Below are 21,502 nucleotides of genomic sequence, written 5' to 3' on the forward strand. Positions count from 1 at the left end.
TTGAACATTTTTGTTCTTTCAGAACTACTAATTCTGTAGACTTTTACAAGCTTTCACAATGAACTTGAGGTTCACACACTGGAACAGCCAATATCATACTGATTTCCTGTTCTGTTATCCTCCCACATCTTAAGTCTGCATGTCCTCTGGAGCAACGCAAGATATTTTGGGATTTGTCTCTGAGGTTTCTCTAGTTTTAATGCAAAGGATATTTTTGTGATAGCAGTTTGTCCATACTGACAGGTTCCATTAAAAGCATGAGACTTAAAATGGTCTTGTCAGAAAACTCTCAACCAAATTTATTGCTGATTCACATTTATTTTCCCCTTGGTACGCCCTTGCATCATGTGTTTTGGTGTTTTTCCGTTTCCTCATCCTCTAGCAAAGAAGGTTCCCATATTTATTTATTTATTTTTGTTAATCCCCCTGCTGTTTACACCACCTTGGGTGACTGAATCTTACCGTTCCGGTTTTTTTCACTGTCTCTAGGTGATGATTCTCAACACAGCTTCTCCACTACTTCCCCCCCCCCCCCCCCCCCCTTTTTTTTTAAAACAAAACAAAACAACAACAACAACAAAAGATTTCAGACATCATCTCCTCTCTTACCTCTAAATGGGCCAAAAGGTGTCCACTCTGCCCTTTCTGTTGCTGGAGGCCCTTATTCACTCCTTTCCACTGAACACATTACATAATGTCTCTTCAGATTAATCCAACTCCCAGCTATTGCCACCTCACACTTTTTAACAAAGCTAAATATCCCCTTTGTGTGCAGTGAGATCGTTCATTCCTGTTCTTGCTTTCTCACTGTAACAAATTATCTTTCTTTTTCCAATGCCCTTGCTGCTTCAGTTTGTACCAAACTGATACGCTCCCTGCTTATTTCTAATTAAAATGTCTTTCATTAACTCAAGGCACAAAGAAAGATAGATCACTTATTATGTTTGTACAGGTTTTGTATTTTTAAAACTTGTTTTCCAGTATGTTTCTCCAACAAGATTGTCTAAAACAAGAGGGTGGTGCATGTGACACTGTTTCTTTGTATTTGGACTTTGTCTTGGAAATTTTTTTTAGAATTAATGGCTCTGAGCTCTTGCTTAAAAAGGACACAAACACTGGCTTTTCCCAATCTCTCTACTCTATTTTCCTATTGTTTAGGAGTTGTGAAATGTTATTTTCAAGGCACCAACTACTCTATATTCTGAAACGTATTTCCTTTGGGGGGGAAAAAGAAGTCATTGAAATATCACAGTGAAAGATTGCTTCAACTCTCAAGAAAGAGTTGCTGATGTCTCATGGGTAGTTTTGGCAAAACCATCTACTTAGATAAATATCAGCTGCTTACTTCCTCCTTTCCTTCCCCCTTCCCCAACTGACTACTTAGTCCTAGGGATAGCTACATAAGAGAATTCTCATTTACTTGAGGGCTTCTCTGTTTCTGAAATTATATCTTGCCATTGGAGACCAATAAAGCTGTAAAATTTTGTGTAAATTGCTCTGGATTTGAAAATGACTGATTTTGCAAGCAAAGGATCTGACTTGATATGGTAAACAAGCATCATTCATCCTGGTCTAATCTAGAATATTGCAAGACTTCAGAAAAGAAAAAAAAAAAACTCCAAGAGAAGAAAGCCAGGTGTCCAGCAATAGATTACAAAGAGAAGAAAAAGAAGAAACCACAAAAAGTCAGCTAAATTACATACAATGCAATTTGGTACCAATTACATTTTCTGAGGCCACTTAGGGACCTGCAAAGGCAGTCATTTGGTTTCAGGATCGAAGCTGTATGTAGTTACATGGACATTTTTACTTGCTAAAGGCAATCAGCTCAGGAGCCCTGAGCTTGAGGACAATCTAGCTCCAGGCACCCTTCCAGTTATCTTAGAGCAAATTCAACACTGTTCTGGGACTGCAGGAAATCCCATATCCCTGACATTAGAAGTGTCACTGAAATTGTATCATCAAGCATCACACTCGGAAATACATTGCAGCAATAACTGTATTTCACCTTCCAGTGCAGTTTCTGACTTAGTTTTGAAGAAGGCTGATAATTTGTTTTGAATCAATGTACCTTGATACATAAAATCCTGACAAAATGTTCAAATTTTCTGTCTATTGTGCTGATAATCATTTAATAAACAATGAAGTGTTCCATGTAATATTTTTTTTTTCATATGACAATGACAATCAGTAGTTTCTATGACTTAGGATCAACTTTAGTTTGGGCTATCACTTGTACAAAGGTCAGAGTAGTAAACTGAGTCATTCTTTATCTCTCTCAGTGAGAATAAAATTTCCTGACCTCTTTCTGAAGTGTTAATTTTGTAAAGTGAAACAGAGTCAGCAATGAAAATGTCCTTTACTTGCCAAGGAAATAAATTTTCATGTATCATTTAGGGGGTTGTAGTATTTAACCACTATTTAACTGCTAAAAGAAATCACATTTGTCAAGCCACCTGAATTACTTCAGACTGGTAATTCAACTAGTTAATAAAGACTTCTGTTGCTAGAAACTCTTATAGTTTTAGTACATCTATTATCTTTCTGTAAGTGACTCCCCTTTAAGGGATACTTGAATTTTTTATTGTAAGATGCTTTGCTTTTTGGTCAATGCAGATATAAATTCCCAGGGATAAGCTAACGATTGACATAACAGTTTCTGAGGAAACAGAAGCGCATATACCTTCTTGGGCATCAGCTGTATAGTCAAATTCATCACTAGACAAATTAACATCCAAATAGTCCTGCTGAGAGGAATAATCAATTTCCTCCTCAGAAATTCTTTGCTTTACAGGCTCAGCAGCTGCACAGATTTCTGCATTTGCCTCCTTAACAGTTGGAACAAAATCTGTTCCTGGTGTGGCTTAAGACTCATAGCTTTTTCTCTAGTTTTCTCTAGTTCTCCCTGTCCTCCTTTTGCTTCTCCATCTCTGTCTTGTTCCTCCAATTTCATTCACCCCTTCAGAGTTAACTAGCCTAGACTCTACTGAGAGGTCAGATTAAAAGGAAAAAAATATTAACACACTAGACACACAAAAAGGTCCTTCATGAGTAAGCTGTTGCTACAAAGCAAATAGACAAGCACCACCAAGATTTTATCATATGAATAACTGATCAGATGGGACCCAATAATAAAGACACAGAGTAGTTTAGTTATGGGCAGAAAAGATATCTTAATATTTAATGCAACACCAGGAACTGAAAGGTCTCTTTAGAAATTTGCCAACCATTTTCCTTAATTCACTGAAACTATTTATTTTGGTGAGCACAAGTGATTTCTCACACAGAGATGGGGAAAGAAAATTCTTCAACTGGGAGAGAAAAGATGGGAGAAAAAGCCTCAGGGCATATGGCAACCTGTCAACACATGAAATGAACAGTGATACAAAATGGACACATGGTCCTAACCCCTCCAGGCACAGATACTGCATTATCAAGGCAAAGTCTGACTGTCTCATCATGCCAGAAAGGTTGTGAAAGCAAATTGGGACTAAGCCCTCTGCTAAGAGTACCCACACTAGCTAGATTTCAGTTTTGCACCTGTTCTTTCCAGCCTCTGCTCCTACATTGCAGTCAGCATTTTTTTATGAGTAGGAAAAAATTCAAACCTTTCACATTGCCGTACAAAGTCTTCTGTCTTTCATCCACCTTTGCATTTGTTTTCTGGGGAGTCTGTTTTGCTGCCTGTCCTGTCCCCATACTCAGAATGCTGTCTTGAACTCCTCCTTCCTTAGGACCCAATTCATCGCTAACCCTCACTGGTTTCTCCCTCACAGTAACCAAAACTACCAGAGTAATTTGTCACCGTGCTTCCCCTCCTGCCCCATAACCTGAATTACTGGATATAAATTTAATAAACCAAAATTTTAAAGAGTTGCTTAAAACAATCGCTTAGTCTTGAAGAAGTTTGATCTTCCAAAAGTATTGACTCCACACCTGTGTGAAAAGTGTGAGCTTTCTTTTATTTCTCCCAGCTCAAATAATCTTGAAATATTCAGACAAAAAAAAAAAAAAATAAGAAAACAGTCTCTGTAGTTCCCAAATGCAAAGCTGGATGACAATAAGTAGTTGCTTTTTAACCTTAAATCTAATGCAATTATTTTCCAAAACCATGTTTTAGTTTTTGTAGTTTTACTGACAATGTGCAACACTGAACTTGTAAACTTTTGCTTTTGTGGTACATAACAATTTTCCTAATAAATCCTCAATATTATTTACACACAACCAATCCCCCAAAACCTACAGAGAGATTCTAATATATATTAGTTATCAAAATGTTAATGTTAAAAGACAAAGAACAATGCAAGCGAATAGTAGGGCCCCCTAGAAGTCTGGGGCAGGTAAAGAAGGCCAACCAGAAAGCCCAGGTGCCACTTTGCTACTACCGTTTGCCATCTCTGTGACTTTCAACAATGCCCATGAGTTGAAACGATTAACAATAAGCATTCTTCTATTGGCTTCCTCAGGAGGAAGATAATCCTATGATTATAAATTACTGAAGGAAGCTCCTAGTTCAGTTGTGTTGGTTGATTCATAGAATCACAGAATATCCCGAGTTGGAAGGGACCCACAAGGATCATCGAGTCCAACTCCTAGCACCACACAGGTCTACCCAAAAATTCAGACCATATGACTAACAGCACAGTCCAAACACTTCTTAAACTCTGACATGCTTGGTGCCATGACCATGTCCCTGGGGAGCCTGTTCCAGTGTGTTACAAACCTCTTGGTGAAAAACCTTCTCCCGATTTGATGAAGCAAACATTTGGAAAAGCAGCCCATATTCAGATTCCCTTTGAAAGGGAAATAGTAACTGACACTTGTAAAATTATTTAAAAACCTAAATTAGAAAAAATTTAACACCCAAGACAAAGTTGCCATAAATGTCAATCAAGGAAATGTTAAATCATTGAAATGATCAAATAAAATGAGATGGAGGTTTCTGGCTGAGATTCTTACTGATTAATGGTTTCAGCTACTCCTGGTCAAAGGGGTTCCTGACAGTGCATTTTCTGGAATTTTATTCAAGCTATTCAAGAAATGACATAATTGGTAGCAGTCACATAGAAGAGTTCAGTGTCCCTGCCCATATTCACTTTTTTCTCTGCAAAATTGAACTAAGTTAGTATCAGCTATCTGCAAGTGACATATTTTCCCCAAGCCACAATATCAGGACCACTGGTCTAGCACGCCTCATCGCTCAGGACATTTTTCCCACTAGCTAGCATATCATTTTCTCTTCAAACACACATCTGCATGCTTTGATAATTTGTGTGTCCTTAAGCATGAGCATCTCACTTTCACTATTTTACGGCATTTATTTCAGCCCTAGGACAGAGCCACAATGTGAGCCACCAAAAGAGAACAATGCCAGAGTAACTGTTACAACACTTTGCAATCCACAGATGGAGAAAAATACAGTGTTTTTCCCTTTCTCAGACAACACATTCTTCCCTCTACCATATGCATACTTCTACCATTCAGCAGAAATATCCCCAGGAATATATTACATTTTACATTACATTTTAGACCTTATAGATCTTGGAGAATATTTACAGATACCTGAGAAGTCATGAAGCATAGCTTTTGCAACTGTCTTCTACAACGAGATTTTGAAATTGAAGCAATAATCTACGAGATTATTATACAAAGAACTGTCTGATAACTCACAGCTATACTTCAGGGTTATGGGTGATAACAAGCTCACATGATCTACGCAGAAATACAGACAAAGAAAAAAGACCGTCTTTGTAATACCATTAAAGGTCTGTCATAACAGTTCACAGTTGGAAACACTCATTAAGATCTAGTTAGTTTTCAAATAATGATCCTGTGTCTGCTAAGATCTGTTTGTTGTTCTTTGTTTCTTTTGTTTTACCATAAACATGCCCATTTTTAAATTCCCACTAGTTTATTTTTCCTGCCAGACAAATCCAACAACACAGCTCTCTTCAATACTTCTCAATGACCTTTGAAAGTCTGTGGAAATTGAAGATAGCACAGGCTGCTTTACTGCGTTCTTCTGAAGAAAGACCTAACATTCAAAAACTGAATTAATGATTTTTCTTGTTTTTGGAAATGTCAAAAGTGAATTAGTGAGGCATAAGCTTACAGTGGGCTTCTCCTCTGAGACTCACTGCCATCCTTAGGACAAACTGCTCTGTAGCTGCTATGTAGCCTCTACAGAGCTGTCAGACACACATCCTCAGTGCCCTTCATAGCCCAAATTAAAAATTCAGAGATGCCAAAGGCAGGAATCCCACACTGACTTGCTGCCCACCGCTTCCCTTCCCCCAGCCCTCCTCAAATAACAGTGATGACTGAAGAGGGGAGCCTGCAGAGAGGTTTTGTGCAAGCATCCTTGTCAGAGCACTGGGACCCAAGCTCTTTCTCTCACATCCTAGGTGAGCCTTTCAGTCAGCTGATTATAGATTAAAACTATCTCTGGCTGCATAGCAAATTAGCTTTAAAGAAAAGGGACCCACGCTGGAAGAGCTTTATCCTGAATATGAAGGTGCACCTGAAGAATGAGGATGGATGGATTTCAGTGCTTTATCCCCAAATGCGTGAACAGCCATGTATGGTACCTCTCCAACTTTCCCTGCCTCATCTTTCCCCACGAAAAGAAGAGTGAGCAGAAAGAGGAGCCTGCTGCTTTTGGACAGCTGAATGCCTACAGACTTCAACAGAGAAGAGAAAAAAGACCAGGGCTTCACTCCAGGCTAGCAGAGGCAGCTGCTGCTTAATTTCCAGAGGACCTCTCCCCCAGATGCCAAAATCTCCCATATTACATCAAGACCCCATGCACCTAATTCAGGGCTGCAGAGCTGAAGCATGAGAGAAGACAGGTTGATGTTTCAAAAGGACTTAGATATCTGGGCCTCAGCCCAGACATTTCTGCAAACACTCAATCATTTGCACTGAGTTCACCGGGTATAAGATAAAGCTGCTTATAAACTGAAAGAGGAATTTTCATTTTAAACTTCTTTAGCAGGCAGAGTTTGATTGCTTTTCAATACAGATCTAAGATGGGACTTGCTCCTGCTTTGTGTCTTTGAAGGAGGATAAGTCAGAAAATTGCTTATGATACATATTCCTCACACACTCCTGACAAATCACAAGTGATTTAGTCAAATAAGACAGGTCATAAATGTACACTTAGAAATAAAAGTACATTTTCAATTGGTCTCCTACATGAAATAGCTGTGCTGTATGTGAATAAATATACAATCTGAGATGCCTTGAACATCTCTATGGAAGGTACTTAAAAATGCCATATAAGGAATATATAAAATAACATTGAAACAACCTGTAATTAAACTACTTAAAGCCAGATAAGCCATTGCAAATAAAATGGTGCAGGCAATCCATAAATTTAAATGCACAAAGAACTGAATATCTCTCCAGTTAAAATTGTGACTTAGAAATTGAATGTTTTAACTCCTTTAGCACACCTTGCTAATTGCTGAAACTATGTTAAGAAAGTCTTCTTAAATTTTTTTTAGCCCTATGTTTCTACTTATTTTTTAGAACAGAGGAATTTGGATTGGGCTTGCCATTTCCAGGAGCATTCACTGAAAGTTGTGTGCTTGTTTTATCACTACTATTGGCATTGGTGTTGATGTGACCCCAGATGCACATGGCCTTTCAGGGACTCCTAGCCACTCCACTGTATTTGCTTTAAACTTAACCACAAGTACATCGGATGTAGCCCAAACATTCTGCTAAAATGAAATCACTTCACAGAATCCTTCATTCCCACCAAAACTCCGAGAAAAAGCTATTTCTATTTTGAGAGGTTATCTGAGAAGTTTCATGCATGGGAGATGCTTCAGGAATGCTGCAAACATGAAGCCAGGCAGGTGATATCTGCTCAGCTTTAATTGTAGCAGAAGGCCTGGAAAGCTACAGCTTAGCAGTAAATAGTAAACCATTTACTTTACAAGGGGATATAATCAGCTCATAATTCTGTGCAGGACTCAGCCTGTGATCAGCACTTTCACTTGATATTTTGTTATTTTTGGCAATGGCATCCACACCACCAGGTGGCTGTCAGAATCAGTTAAGATTTTTATTTGATTGAACAGCATTTCTTGATAACGGGCACCACTATGCTATGGGGCTATGTGGTTCTGGATGCAGCCCTACACAAGTTAAGTTCATTACCTTCTGCACTGTCAAATATAGATCCATGTCTGAAGCTGGGGAATTGCTTTAGATTCTTTTTGTCATTTACATTCTTAAAGAAAAGAAAACCAGGAGGTAACCTCAGGCTTGCCTCAATAATGACATGCACAGGGAGCCTGAGGACATTGGAGAACAGGGGAACCAAGGGCATTCTGTTCTTCCACATCCCCAGGAATTCATCACTAGTGGTGTCATATATCTTATTGCTTCAGGGAATGGAGATGTCCTTCCTGAAGGACGTTATCAACTGTTGTTATTTTAAGACATGCTGACCGAAGGACAGAGATGTCCTCATAATATTTGGCTATAGTTTCCCTGACTGTAAGTCTATGCAAGTTTTAGATTCTCTACCTACTATTTCTTACCTACGTTGCTCCAAAACCTGGGAAATTACAAATCCAGTGATCCTTAAACTCTTTTTATTATTATTATTTTAAAATAAACTTATTAAATATCATTGAACAAATATCTTCTTTTTCTGAATACTAGTCTCTGAAACGAGCAGTAAATTACAAAATTACACTCCTAACTGCACAAAACAGAATTACAACTGTTTTAAAGAGCAACTTATTAAGATATGTTTACAACTGTCAGCTTGGACAGTCTTGGAAAGAATAGTAAACAGCTTAAAGAACAGTGAAGAAAGTTCTTTCACTCTGATTATATTTTGCTATGTGAGACCAGTACTTGTTCCAAGAACAAGTATTAAGTTTCCTAAGGAAAGTATTTGCAATGAGTGTTGCTCTGCCCATTGCTGTAGCAAGCAAATCTTCCCAGCCCCACTCAGCTGTGGGAGGTACCAGTGGGTCTAGGCCCTTGTAGTTTCATCCCTCCTACAGTTAGTTCTTCAGATGCTATAAAAATTGCCAGTAAATGTGTGTTTACACTCAAGTTGCTGACAGCTGTCAGGGTCTTACCCCTAAGTCCATACCCTCCTACCACTCCTGCTCTGCTGTGCTCTACCAGGAGTATAGCTGGTAGCTTATGAATAAGTTTAGTGGATCTGCCCCTGTGCCTCACAGGAGAAAAGGCTGTACCTTTCACAGAAGTTTCTCAGAGCCTGTGTGGAACTAAGTCTTTGTGCTACAGGATTTCTAGTTTGAAATTTCTAAAACTGTTCTTTTATTAGCTGTGGGATTTTAGAGATCTTAACAGAGGAATAGAACAAGGTCTTTCCCATGTAAGCTCCACTCAGGAACAAGTCAGCACCATAGGAGTGCTGAAGAGCTTGATTCTGAAAGGAGGAAAATTTGAAAACATTTCCCCAAGTTAAGTGTTTGCCATTAAGCTTGTCATCCTATTAATATAACAGCAGCTATACATACCAGTATTAATGCAATGTTAGTAATGCATCTAAAAGAAGAGTCTTTAAGCTTATTTCTCAGATTTGAAGCATAACAATATCTTAGCCAGCTGAGGAACAATTTGGAAAGGCTGAACCTTCAAACAAGTTTGGACATCATCCTAGAATATGGATCTGTTTATGCCTTCATGATATCATATGCCTGGCATTTCTCTCTCTCTTTCCTGAATTTGAATTTGCTCTGCACTCTAGCTATACATACAGGAAATTACTTCCTCCAGGACTTCCCATAAGATCTACTGCATTGATGTAACACTTGCTTTTGCAACCTTAGTTAACCTATCCTTCAGCTAAGTCTCTATTTTACCTTTTAAGGGTGTCAATTACCTGGTCTGCAGACAGTTTTCTTGACCAGAGATAATCCCTGGGCACAGACAAAAGGAAGGTGAAAGCAAGGCAAGGATGAGAGGAGTGCACAAAGACCAGTACTTTTATCTGTGTAGAAGCAGGTGTATTCATTATGGGTAGTAGCAGGTGTATTTATTATAGCATATAATACCACATGCATCATAAATACATAAAACTCTCTTCTACCATATACTGTGGGTGCATTGCACATGACATAAACAGCTGACTTGAGGACCATTTTTCCATTCTTTGCATGTTTATGGCCTGTATCTGACACTGCCTGAAAGATCTCACCTGTGTTTTACATCTGAATAACACACCCAAAAAATCATCTGTGCAAATGGAGAAGAAACAGAAATGCTGACCTTTAGCAAGAGAGGGATTTGTAACATGGTGATTTGGAAATTGTGTATGTAATGCTGTCTCTTTACCAGAAAGCAAGAATGAAGATGTTAAAAAGAAGCAGGCACTGCCAATAAAATATCATCCACAGCAAGAAGCATGCTCTGCCAAACACCTGGCAGCACAGTGCTCACCTCGGTATCCTCTGCCTTAGCTTAGATAAGTTGCCAGATGGATTCAGATGTATAAAAAGTTCTCCTCCCAGTACCGGGACTAGGACGGAAAGCCCTGTTTGCTCCTACTGTGGTAACAAATATCTTCAGCCTCAAGAAACCAATAAGAAAGAAAGGAGGGAAAATATTCTCAAAACAACATGTTGGCAACAAAAGAACAACAGGAGGGCAGGGAGGAGACCAGGGGCTCACCAGCAGTCTTTCACTGAAAGTCTTGGAGCTGAAGGGCTCTGGGGCATCAGAGCTTTGTCTTTTCCCAAGGGAAGGGAAGCAAAATCTTTGCCCAAATCAAGTGGTCTGCTGAAAATTCTGCAGTGTTTAACTCTCATTTTCCCTCCCTCCTTGCCTGCTCCCTTGGGAGGACGGTCAGCCCTCACGAAGGTCTGTGATGGAAAGAAAATCCCAAGGTACCTAGCAGGTCAAACTGGGAGTATAGAAATATTTCTGAGTCTAATGGAAGCCTGCTACCTTTAAGCTATGAATTAAGACCAGCTTAATGATCTGCAGTGGCTTCTCTCTCAATTAAAATTGCTGCCTTGCTGGCATGACTACGGCTGCTCCTCCTGCTGGGCTGCCAGGTGACAGGACACACAAGTGGCCCTCCTACCTGTCCCACAGTGCAGCTCCTGGCAGCTGCAGCACGGTGGAGTACCACTCCTGAACAGCAGGCACCTGGCCCGTGCCGGCGAGAAGCTCTTCCTGCATCCGCTGCCATTAGCAGCACTGCCAAATCTTGGCATTGTTAGAGCCAAACACATGGGAACTGCCAGGGAGGGGGGACAGGGAAGAAAGCATCGGAGACATTTACAAGGCAGATGTGGAAGTGGGCAGCACCAGTACCTCACAAGCAGCACTTCCTGGATGAAGGGTTGCTGATAAATAACAATTGACTTTTTTTCTTGGTTGACCGACATCTTGGTTGCCAGCAACTGAGATGTGATGCACGTTGGCTGCCGGCCTAACAAACTGCAGGTGGACCGGGGTCAAGGTGATGCCATTACAAATTATCATCTGGTAGATCAAAGTGCACAGAGAAGAACTGCAGGTGTGCTACGTTAATACCTACATCTATCTTTCAAGTCACCTAGTAATCAAATCTAATGTGGCTTCCATATCAGTATGGTCTCTTGGACCCCAAACACTTTGATGAAGCTTAATGCATCGCATATTGGCAATATTCACATGCTAGATATACAATGCTCATATTTTCTTCCTAATACTCATGTCATCTCTGTGAGGGAACACATAAGATGATATTGTGTGCATGCAAAGGAACAATGTCCAGGCTTCGTGATCTCAGGAAAGTTGAGGTTTTGTTTTGTCCTTTTCTTGCCCTAAGAACATAAATATCTGGTCTAAATCTGGTTTGATACTCATTAGTGGAGGCTTGACTAGGCTTACACTATTTAAGTTACCTGGCTTTGACAGCTTATTCTTACTGTTTATAGTCATCGAGGCATTTCCAGACCTCAATGCATTTATCCCCCAAACACTCCAAGCGAAACACAAAACTGTCATTTATCATCCTCACTTTTACGTGATGTGGAATGGAGACAAAGACAACCAGTCTCGTGCCCTCCACCAGGAAAGAGCCTGCAGCAGAGGAGGAGACACTAAGCCTATCAGCCCCTAAACAGCCTTGTGCTTTCAGAGCATCTTCCTCTCGTCACAGATGTCATTTCATTACCTCCAGATTTGCAGGCAAATGGTACTCTGTGTCTGTGTGACTGAGGATCCAGGTTCTCAATTAAGCTTAATTCATTTGTAGCTTAGCAAATTACCACAAGTCAAACGAACCCTCGGTGTCTGCGTGCTTGCTCTCAGCAAACATAAGCTAATGCTTAATCCTTTTTCTTTGAAGGTTAAAAGAGCATGCGTTGTTTGGATCGGCCATGAGCTGAAACTATGCACGCGGACAGTTGGTGGGAACACTGAAATGCAGTAATTTGCAGAGCTGCCATAACTAGTTTGGGAGTCAGAGACAAGACAGAGAGAAAGCACGCACGAGCATTTCACTGTTTCATTTTCATTGTAATCTGAATACAGTAATGCAATATTTGCTTTTTTTGGAAAAGGTAGCTTTCTCATATGTTTCCATGAGCCTTAAAAACATTTGGAGGCCTTTTAGTTGTCTTAACTTAAAGAAGGCAACTTAAAGAAAAAAAGACAAGACCAAAAAAAAAAAAAAGGAAAAAAGACAATAAGGCTGGAGTCAGAATAAATTCACATCATTTCATCATTTTCATAAAGGTAGGAGGGGACTGTAGGCTCAGAGGCCACAATACTTCAGTGCCTCCCAACCATAAGGCAGTGTCACACCCAGCCACAGAGCTGCAAATTGTCAGCAAGACAATTTGGGGCCAGCAACAAGCGCCTTCTGCCCAACCTCTCCCTCCTTGTCTCCTGAGGGATCACACACACTGGCACCCACCCCAGGGACCACATTGCTCCCCAGGTAGCGAGATGCAGCTTCCCACCATGGAGCACGGCCAGCAAGCTGCTCAAGGCTGCAGCAGATGTTTCTGCTTTTGGGGGGCCACAGGAAACTTTATAAAGCTTTTCCTCCCTTTCGGGGAGGGATGCCAAAGCAGTCAAGAAATGGGAAATGTATAACGTTACTCACATCTCAAAACCAGGAGGGAAATGCTATATTTGGATTGGTTGAAAGCATGTACAGGGCCGAAGTCTATCACTGAAAAAAAATGGGAATTGCACCTGTGCAACTCAAACACCCCTGACTGCATAAAGGGGGAAAAGCTCTTCTCTCTGTTTCAAGAGATAACATATAATTATTCAAAAACTTCTTTCAGACAATGATATAATAGCAATTTAAAAAAAAATGAAATGGAACAAGGAACATCTTTCTGCACACATCTGGCACTTTATCTTATCATAATAATAGTGTCTTAGTTGTCTTCAAAACACATGCGGTCTAAGCTTCTTAGCCAATTCTTTGTTTAAATTAGACTTTAAAATGAACTATTGCAAGCCTGCTATCAGAACAAAATTTCACTTAGTTTTTGAAAATCAAATTATGTTAAAGCACATCTAAAAAAAAATCCCAAGGGAAGGGGAAGTATTTTATCTGTTTAATTTGCTGTTTGCAGTTTTTGCTGTCTTGATGATGCACAGATATGTTTTCTGGTGGAAATAACTACTGTTTTTTAGAAGCTACAACAATCAACATTTTTGTAATTTTTACCAGTTCAGTATTTTAAAAACTTGTTCATTTATGTTTCTGCAGGAACCCTCCTTGTAGACCTCTGCAGGGCTAGCTTAGTAGAGACACATTCATCTGAGCAATTATTTCAGTGAGCAACTGATGTATTCAATTTGAAATTAACTACCATAAGCACTCCAAGAACAATCCTTGAAGGCAAAAAACTGAATGCATCTGTTACACCCTGAAGGATGGTGGTTTTTTGGCTGTACGTGGATGCATCAATAAGCCACTAGGCTCCTGTTCAGAGTAACCTTAAATACGAGTGTGGCAAATATAAAATATTTCACTTCCTCTTATTAAACTCAAAGCACGGAAGATTTTTTATTTATTTTTTAAATCTTCATATCCCCTCACTCTTATTCACCTATTTCTTCACCTGCCTAGAGCCTTCTCTAACCAGCAAATACTTGCTACCCACTCATATTACCTATTCTCCCATCTCTGTGTCTGTCACTTATGAAGATTTTTGTTCCTCAGGATCTCCCTGACCCCTTATCCCAGTAATTCTGTTTCTTCCCACAGGACTTCAGCTCTTCTATTCTGTTCTGCCCCTCTTCATTATCATAATTTATTACTATTCTAATTAACAGCTGTCCCAGGGGCAACATCCCACCAAATAGCTAGAGAACACAGGAATGGCTCTCTCTGTGAAGAAGAGAATCTTCTGCTCCTTTAGAAGACAATGCAGAAGAGAGACTGTTTCTGGTACGAGTAGCCTTATGGCATCCTCCAAATACACGTGGAAAGGACTGCTGTCTTTAGCAAAGGCAGTTTTACCTTCAGCAAGAGCAGATTGAAAGCACATAGTACGCTCCAGCCATTTAGCTTTGAAGAAGAACCAGTACATCAAGACACTGTAACATCGTGTAAGCTGATAACTGCACAAAAGTAAGCTGCAATCGCGCACACAGATTCACACAAGCCAGTGAACCTGTTCAAACAAGTACAAACGTATTTAACCTGAGCTTTTGCTGGAGATTCATAGCACAGAATAGCCACAAATTCATGGAAAGGTCAAGATAAGCAAAGCTGCTTTTGGTAAAATGCAAAAGTAAAGACTTAACAATACAGCTTAGATTTAAAACGTAACGAAAAGGAAGTAAATTCCAATTGTGTGAACTTATACAAACACTCACTTGAGGGACAAATACCAAGAGAATGATCAAGCTGAGCGCCAAAAAATGTGAGATGCTGAACTGGTGTTGCTCATCAACTGAAAAGGCTGAAATATAAACTGCATCCTGACAAACTGTTCTATATTCACCTGTACACCCTGAGATGCAACTTACACCTCTTCCCTCTATGCTTCTCTATGAAGGAACTCAAAGCAGTAAAATCTGCATGGGCTATGAGGATAGAAGCTGATCTAAGAGGCAGTCAGGAGCAGTCTGCTTTGCCTTGAAAGACATGGTGTACTGACATTGTCTCCTGCTTTTATCTTCCAGTCCTGATTCTGAGGACGAAACTTAACTTTCCACCCATGTGGCTACCTGCAATATCACCTCCAGCCCAGCTCAGCACAATTCTTTCCCTTGTACACTTACCTCTCTGCCTTTTAGTTGTTGGTAGATTAAGATATGACTTTGCTACCCTTACACTGCAGCTTGGTACGTGACTCTCAAGAACCTGAGAAGTCTCCAGGTCCAGTACATGCCAAATCCTACCAAAGGAAAAGAAGATCCACAGCCAACACACCGTTCAAGAAACATACATTAAGCACATGCAAGTTTCACCCCACAACACATACTGTGTGGGGTGAATGGCAAAGCCAAGGTACAGTTGCAGTCGGTCATCTATTTCAAGAACTAGCCTTTTCTCACATGATTGCTAAATAGGTACAATCTCTACAACATTGGGAAAGGTACCAAACCACATCAGTGGAACCAGACAATAATCCCAAGGCAGCCAAATTATTTTATTTCACCAAATGATCTTTTTACTTGGAGTTAATTTGTAATTAACTTAAGCTTTTTGGTGTCAAGTTTGCTCTTTGACATCAAATTGGATACTCTGGATGTAAGTGTATTCTGCCTGTTGTTCTTGAATTATTTGTTACACTTTTAACTTTGTACTTTGCAGGCTTGCCAATTAGGGATAAGTGTCTATCTAAATTGCATTTTTTTTTTCTGATCTGAGATGGAGTTATTTGTTAACAGGCAGGAAGTCAAGGGTTATAAGACATCTAAGGAATAACTTATTTCAGGAGGTTCTTTGGCTATACATATTTGCATAGCCTGAAATGCCCATTTTTATTAATGAGATCTATATCTCCCATTAACGGCACTAAATTGATTAAAAAAAAATAATGTTCAGAGGCTACAGATCATCTAGCTAAAGTAGTTTTTATTTTAATAAATACAAACAACAGCTTACATGAATATTTGCTGAGAATCTGTGAATACGTATGAAGTTCTGTGAGAACTGCAGTTCTGAAAACTTGTGAGCAGCTCTAAAATATCTGAACCAGAGAGGCCATCAGTAACTCACAAGGCTTGCTGCTCACTGTTTAGAAACTATTTTGCTACAGTTGGGTGCAGAAGCCCACGACAAAGAAATGTGGCATGCAATTTCAGAAGTGTATATATGTCTGAAAGGGAACAACAAAGGTCTGAGACAAGGAAAACTTCAATGCACGAGAGTAGTTTTTATGTTTGTGGCAACAAAAGAGCATTATTATTGAGAACATCTCAGTCTCACCAAAACATCTGGCCACTTTTCTACATCTGGGCTGTTTCTCTCTCTTTTTTTATTTTGCTTTGCTCATCTTGGGGCTGGTGAAGGTTAAGCAAGCAATGGCAATGAAAATCAGTGGAAAGTGTTTGATGGTTTGGTGCACAGCCAAGAGGACATTGCATAAACTGTTCCACACTGACCCCCAAGTGCCTGGAGTCTCCACGAAAAGACAAGATCCTCCTGTGAGACTACAAGTAATTCAATCCGTTTCTGGCTGGCTCACGTCTTCTTACCAAAGTTCATCTGCAGTGTACACATCATGTCCTTAACTGAATGAACTGAAACCATCTAATTTATAACCCTTGAAACATCATCTGCAGCTTTAGCTCTCACTTGGGAGTCTGCATTACTCTGTCTTAGGACTTCTTTCTAGTGGTCTTTTTCAGACTAGAACTGATGAACATCATGTCAAAAAGTTAGGACTTTATCTACCAATTCTGCAATTATTTTGGCATAATAAACCCTTTTAGCTCTACTCCATTTAAGACTTTGCACAGGTGTTATGTTAGAAATTTTGTTGATTTTTTATCTTCAGTATTATTTTTTCTTCTTTTGACTTTACCCAGATCCTAAATGGATTTATGTTCCAGATGCTGTATGATGCTATTAGTGCTTATTAGTGAAAGCTAACAAAAACTCTCAGGCAGTTTTTAATCTGGTGTGAGGGAAAATTGCACCTAAGTAGAGGTGACACTTTTTCAACAAACACAGAGGAGTGTGCCACCTCCTAGGCACTTTGAAGCTTGGAAGGAAACGTGAAACATGAAAGAGCCAACAGCACCCTGAGCTTCCAGAATGATCAAGGGCTGCGGCATATATCCTGGGAGGAAAGGATGAGGGACTGGGGCTTCTTCCACCTGGAGAAGGGATGGCTTTGAGGGGACCCAACAGCTTCTTCCACTGCCTACAGGGAGGTCACGGAGATGGAGCCAAGCTCTTCAGAATGGCACATGGTGGGAGTATGAGAGGCAGTAGGGAGAAGAAACAGCAGCAGTTCACACTGGAACTAAGGAGAAATTTTTCCCCATAGGGCAGTGAAGCAGTTGCTCAGTGCAATCTCCAGCACCTGAGGGTTTCAAAACATGGCTAGAACAAGTCCTGAGCAACCTGGTCTGATCCCATGGCTGACCCTGCTTTGAGCAAGAAGTTGTACTAGAGGCCTCCTGAGATCCCTTACAACCTGAATTTCCCTATAATGCTTATGAAAAACCTGTTTGCCCCACAAACATTCCTCTCGTGACTTTTCCAGATGTTGCAGAGCTCTTACAGGGGCATTATAAATATTACAGTAGACTCTTGCTGCTTCTCCTATAATTCTGAAGTCCTGCTGTCACTACGTAGCTATGCAAAATAGATCACCAGCTATCTTGTAAGAGTTTCACATACACCTTACAGTGATAAAGTATAAAGGTACAAGTCCTGTATTAATATGCCTGCAGGGATAATCAAAGAAACGAACAAGCAAGCACTTAAAAAGATAAGACAACAGTAAGTCTTCATCTAGTCATGTTCACTCATGCTTAGTAAACACACAGAAAATACAACATCCACAGTACCATGAATGACAATGCAGAAAAGAATAAATATTACAGAAGACTTTGCCTAAGGCATGCTTTCTATTTGATGTAGCACTTGGGCCTCTGGGGCACCTGCAAGCCTTAGTTTACCCAACTGGGCTTTGCCAGGACCCATGCACAGGCACCCCCACCCTGAGCCCATTTCATCTCAGACCAGACCCATGCTGTAGCTTTGTCTCCAGCTCCCCGAGGGAGCCTGGCCCTGCCTCATCCCCAGCAGTGTCTGGGGCTGCCTCTGGACCACTTCGTCACCACCCTACTCTGCCCACTTGGCACTCATGCTAGGTGGGTAAGCGCAGGTTGTGCTGGGTCACCCCAGCTTCTGGCTTGGCCCATGTCACAGGCCAGTCCGACTCCTGTGTCCTTTAGGATGCAGATTTCCTGAATATTCCACACGATTTTTTTTTCAGCTTTTCTGAAGCTGAAGCATCTAGTCACCTATAATTTCCACTGTGATTTTCTAGGCAGTAAATATAAATAAATGTGGCAAGCCCTAGCTCATTCCCAGTGCCAGGATTGGTTGTCAGAAAGCATCTAGCATAGTGAGCACAGTCCTGACATTTGAAGGTACTTGGTTCTCCTGCACCGATTATCAAGGAGCAGAGGATGATGTTTTGAAAGCTCTTAAGACCTTTAGTTATGGCACCATGATCACACCAGACTATATTTTCAAAACACGTAATAGTAGATCTGTTAAATTTACTTAACTTTCTGCAATAACATCAATGGGCCAGCGTAGAAGTGTAGGAACACAACATGTTTATCTAAGCTGAGAAATGTGTTTTTTCCCCCCTCTTTGAGCAACCTTTTATGTAAAATTCATTCTAAAGATTATCCAAAACAGCTCAAAGAGCTGCAAAAAAGTAAAATAACATTCCACCTTTAGCAGAAATATCATACATGAACTCCTCTGAATCTGTACATCCAGCCATGCCTCAGAACTGGAAACTTCCACCACACTTACAACTACTCAATTCAGTCAAAGCAGAATTTTAAAAACAAATGTGTAAAGTTGTCCAAGCACTGTGCTAATCTCACCAACATAACATAGACTCATCTCTCAATCTAAAAGTCAAGTCAAATGTTATCAAAAAAAGACATTCTCAGATGTGCTAGTATTTATTCCCTTTCAAGACACCATTAATATCCTCCCACGTATAGCTCCACAGTCCATTAGCAGCTCTCTAACAATGGATGTCACCAATAAAATATATTAGGAAAGTACTGCATTTGCAGAGTCTTTTAGAACATTTTAACAGATACCAGTGTAGAAGGTTGGTAAGACTACCAGACCAGCTAGCTCACCATCTACTGAAGATTTATAAGAAAGTAAATATTCCACAGATCTCAGCTGGAATACCAGAGCAGTAAAGCTCAGGTCTCAGGAATTGACCAGTTCACTATCAATACTGTTTTAAAGTTTATGGGTTTTTAGTCTTTCTTAACTGAGTGCAAGCATTCTATTATTGATCTGTAATCTAGGCCATTTTACAGATTCCTGTAGACTGGCAGGAAAGATAAGGGTCTCTGACAAGTAGTAATTCTTTTCCACCTCTATTTTTGATTTGTATCTTCAGCCATCACCCTTCCAAAGGCACCTGTAATAAAAGCTTCCAGGCAAATGAAACTTAGGTCCTCTCCAGAAGTCAGAGCTAATACATCACCATAAAAATACTTCTGAGGATTTATAGCCTGAAGAAAGTACATATAGATTGCACAGGGAGCATCTTATGGGAATACCCATGACAGAAAGATGTGGGAAATTCCTCCCTTTTATAGTAATCCTGCATTTTTCACTTTGTTATAGAGATTTTTCAGTTCAGAGTTGCTTACATCTATAGACCCTTATTACAAATTCAACAAAGGAGTGACATAAGAGAAGATTACTTTTTGCTGAATAAAACATCAGAGATATTCTGTGCAACAGAAGAGAGCCAGCAAACGCACAAAATCCTTGTTGAAGCAATCTGAATTAACACAGCACTTCAGAACAGCAAAAACATTCACAGCACCACCACAGTGTAAATGCAGAGATAGAAAGCAGCAGAAATCATTCAAATGTCTCCGTGACAGATTAACAGCGTGGTGCTCCCAGCATAAAAGTTGAAACATATGGGGACAATTGCTTTTTGGCTGTTCGAAGTCTACAGATTGCCTCTTGATACTCAGCTAACTCTTATATTCAACTTATTTCTTGGTGATCAGACAAGGAGCCATGAACTGGCACAAGAGGAAGAAGACTCCCAAGATGGCTATCAGCATAAGATTTAGCGATATAGATTTCTAAGTCCTGGGACAATAAGAAGACATTCAGGATGAGGAGAGACTTTCCCCTGCCATTCTGGCAGGGCAGAAGTCGCCTTTGGAAGTCTGAGTCAAGAACTGCCTGAAGCCTCTGAGAACTGAGCTGCTTTGGCACCTCTTAAATGCATGAAGTGTCTTCTACTGTTTCCAAGTTTTCTTGTGTTTCCAGTTGTGTATTTCATTGGTGTGTTTTTTTGAAAGGATGCAAGAGAATTTTTTCTCTAAGAGAAAAAAAAAAAAAAGTGGGACTACAGACTTGGTGTATTTTAGTTAAGCCTCTGCTCAGCAACTTCATTGTTTTGGTTAAGGACTGATTTAGAGAATAACTGACATACCTTGCATACTGCTTTTGATTTGGGTATCTCCTCATATTTTTAGGAATTTGGATTTGTAGTGCTCCTGCATAACCTCTTGTCTTTTCCCTCTTAACAATTAGGAGACACTGATGCAGAGATGTAAAATCCATTCTGTAAAACCAGATGACAACAGAGAAGTGTGCACCTGTAACACATAAAGTGATTTACAAATACTTTATTATTATTATTATTATACAGACAACTCTCTCCAGTCATTCCACATTTTTTTCCTCTGTTTCTGTGAATTGCAATCCCTGCATTATTTATTTCTAAGTTAGTAGGCAATCAGAACTTGTCATGAACTTTTGTTCCCACCACATTTCACCAGTTTAATCTGTAGCATTGCAAGTTCTTAGCTCTATAGTACATTGGCATGGGCTGATATCACATGATCAATCTACATTAAAGAAAAAAAAATGTTTAGAGAAGTCTGCGTTGGCCCATAACTTCCCCTGTAAAGGCACAAATCCTGTACTCAGCAGAACACAATAAATTTAGCAGGTTCACTGCTTCTGAGTGATGTACATATCTCAATACAATATGTTATTAGTCAGAGGAGGAAAGCCTTGTTTGCCCAAGAGAACTGACAAGGGTTCAAGTAAAATTTACTGCAGAAAGCTTGCAGAGGCATCAATGAAAATTCTCGTAAAGTCATCCTTCAAATACATCTAAACGGATTTATTTGATTGAAAAAATATACTAGCTGCTGCTGGTGATTAGTAGACTCCTAAATGTTCTTATTTACAAGAATTTAACTAAGAAAGCAAGCATCCGAGAAAAAAAAATTTTGCTAATAGCAGACCCAGACTTCATGGAGAATTTAAAAAACAAATCAA

General features: G+C 39.9%; 1 long non-coding RNA gene across 1 annotated transcript in view; it reads right to left on the reverse strand.

Moving 5' to 3' along the window:
* LOC106039471 (uncharacterized) overlaps positions 1–20,992 on the reverse strand; it is a 185,896-nt gene extending 164,904 nt beyond the window's left edge. The window contains exon 1 of the long non-coding RNA XR_010833467.1: positions 20,646–20,992. This is a non-coding gene — a long non-coding RNA (uncharacterized lncRNA). The remainder of the gene's footprint in view (positions 1–20,645) is intronic.
* Between the last annotated feature and the right edge of the window lie 510 nt (positions 20,993–21,502).

This window comes from Anser cygnoides, chromosome 1 (assembly GCF_040182565.1).
Source record: "Anser cygnoides isolate HZ-2024a breed goose chromosome 1, Taihu_goose_T2T_genome, whole genome shotgun sequence".
NCBI lineage: Eukaryota > Metazoa > Chordata > Aves > Anseriformes > Anatidae > Anser > Anser cygnoides.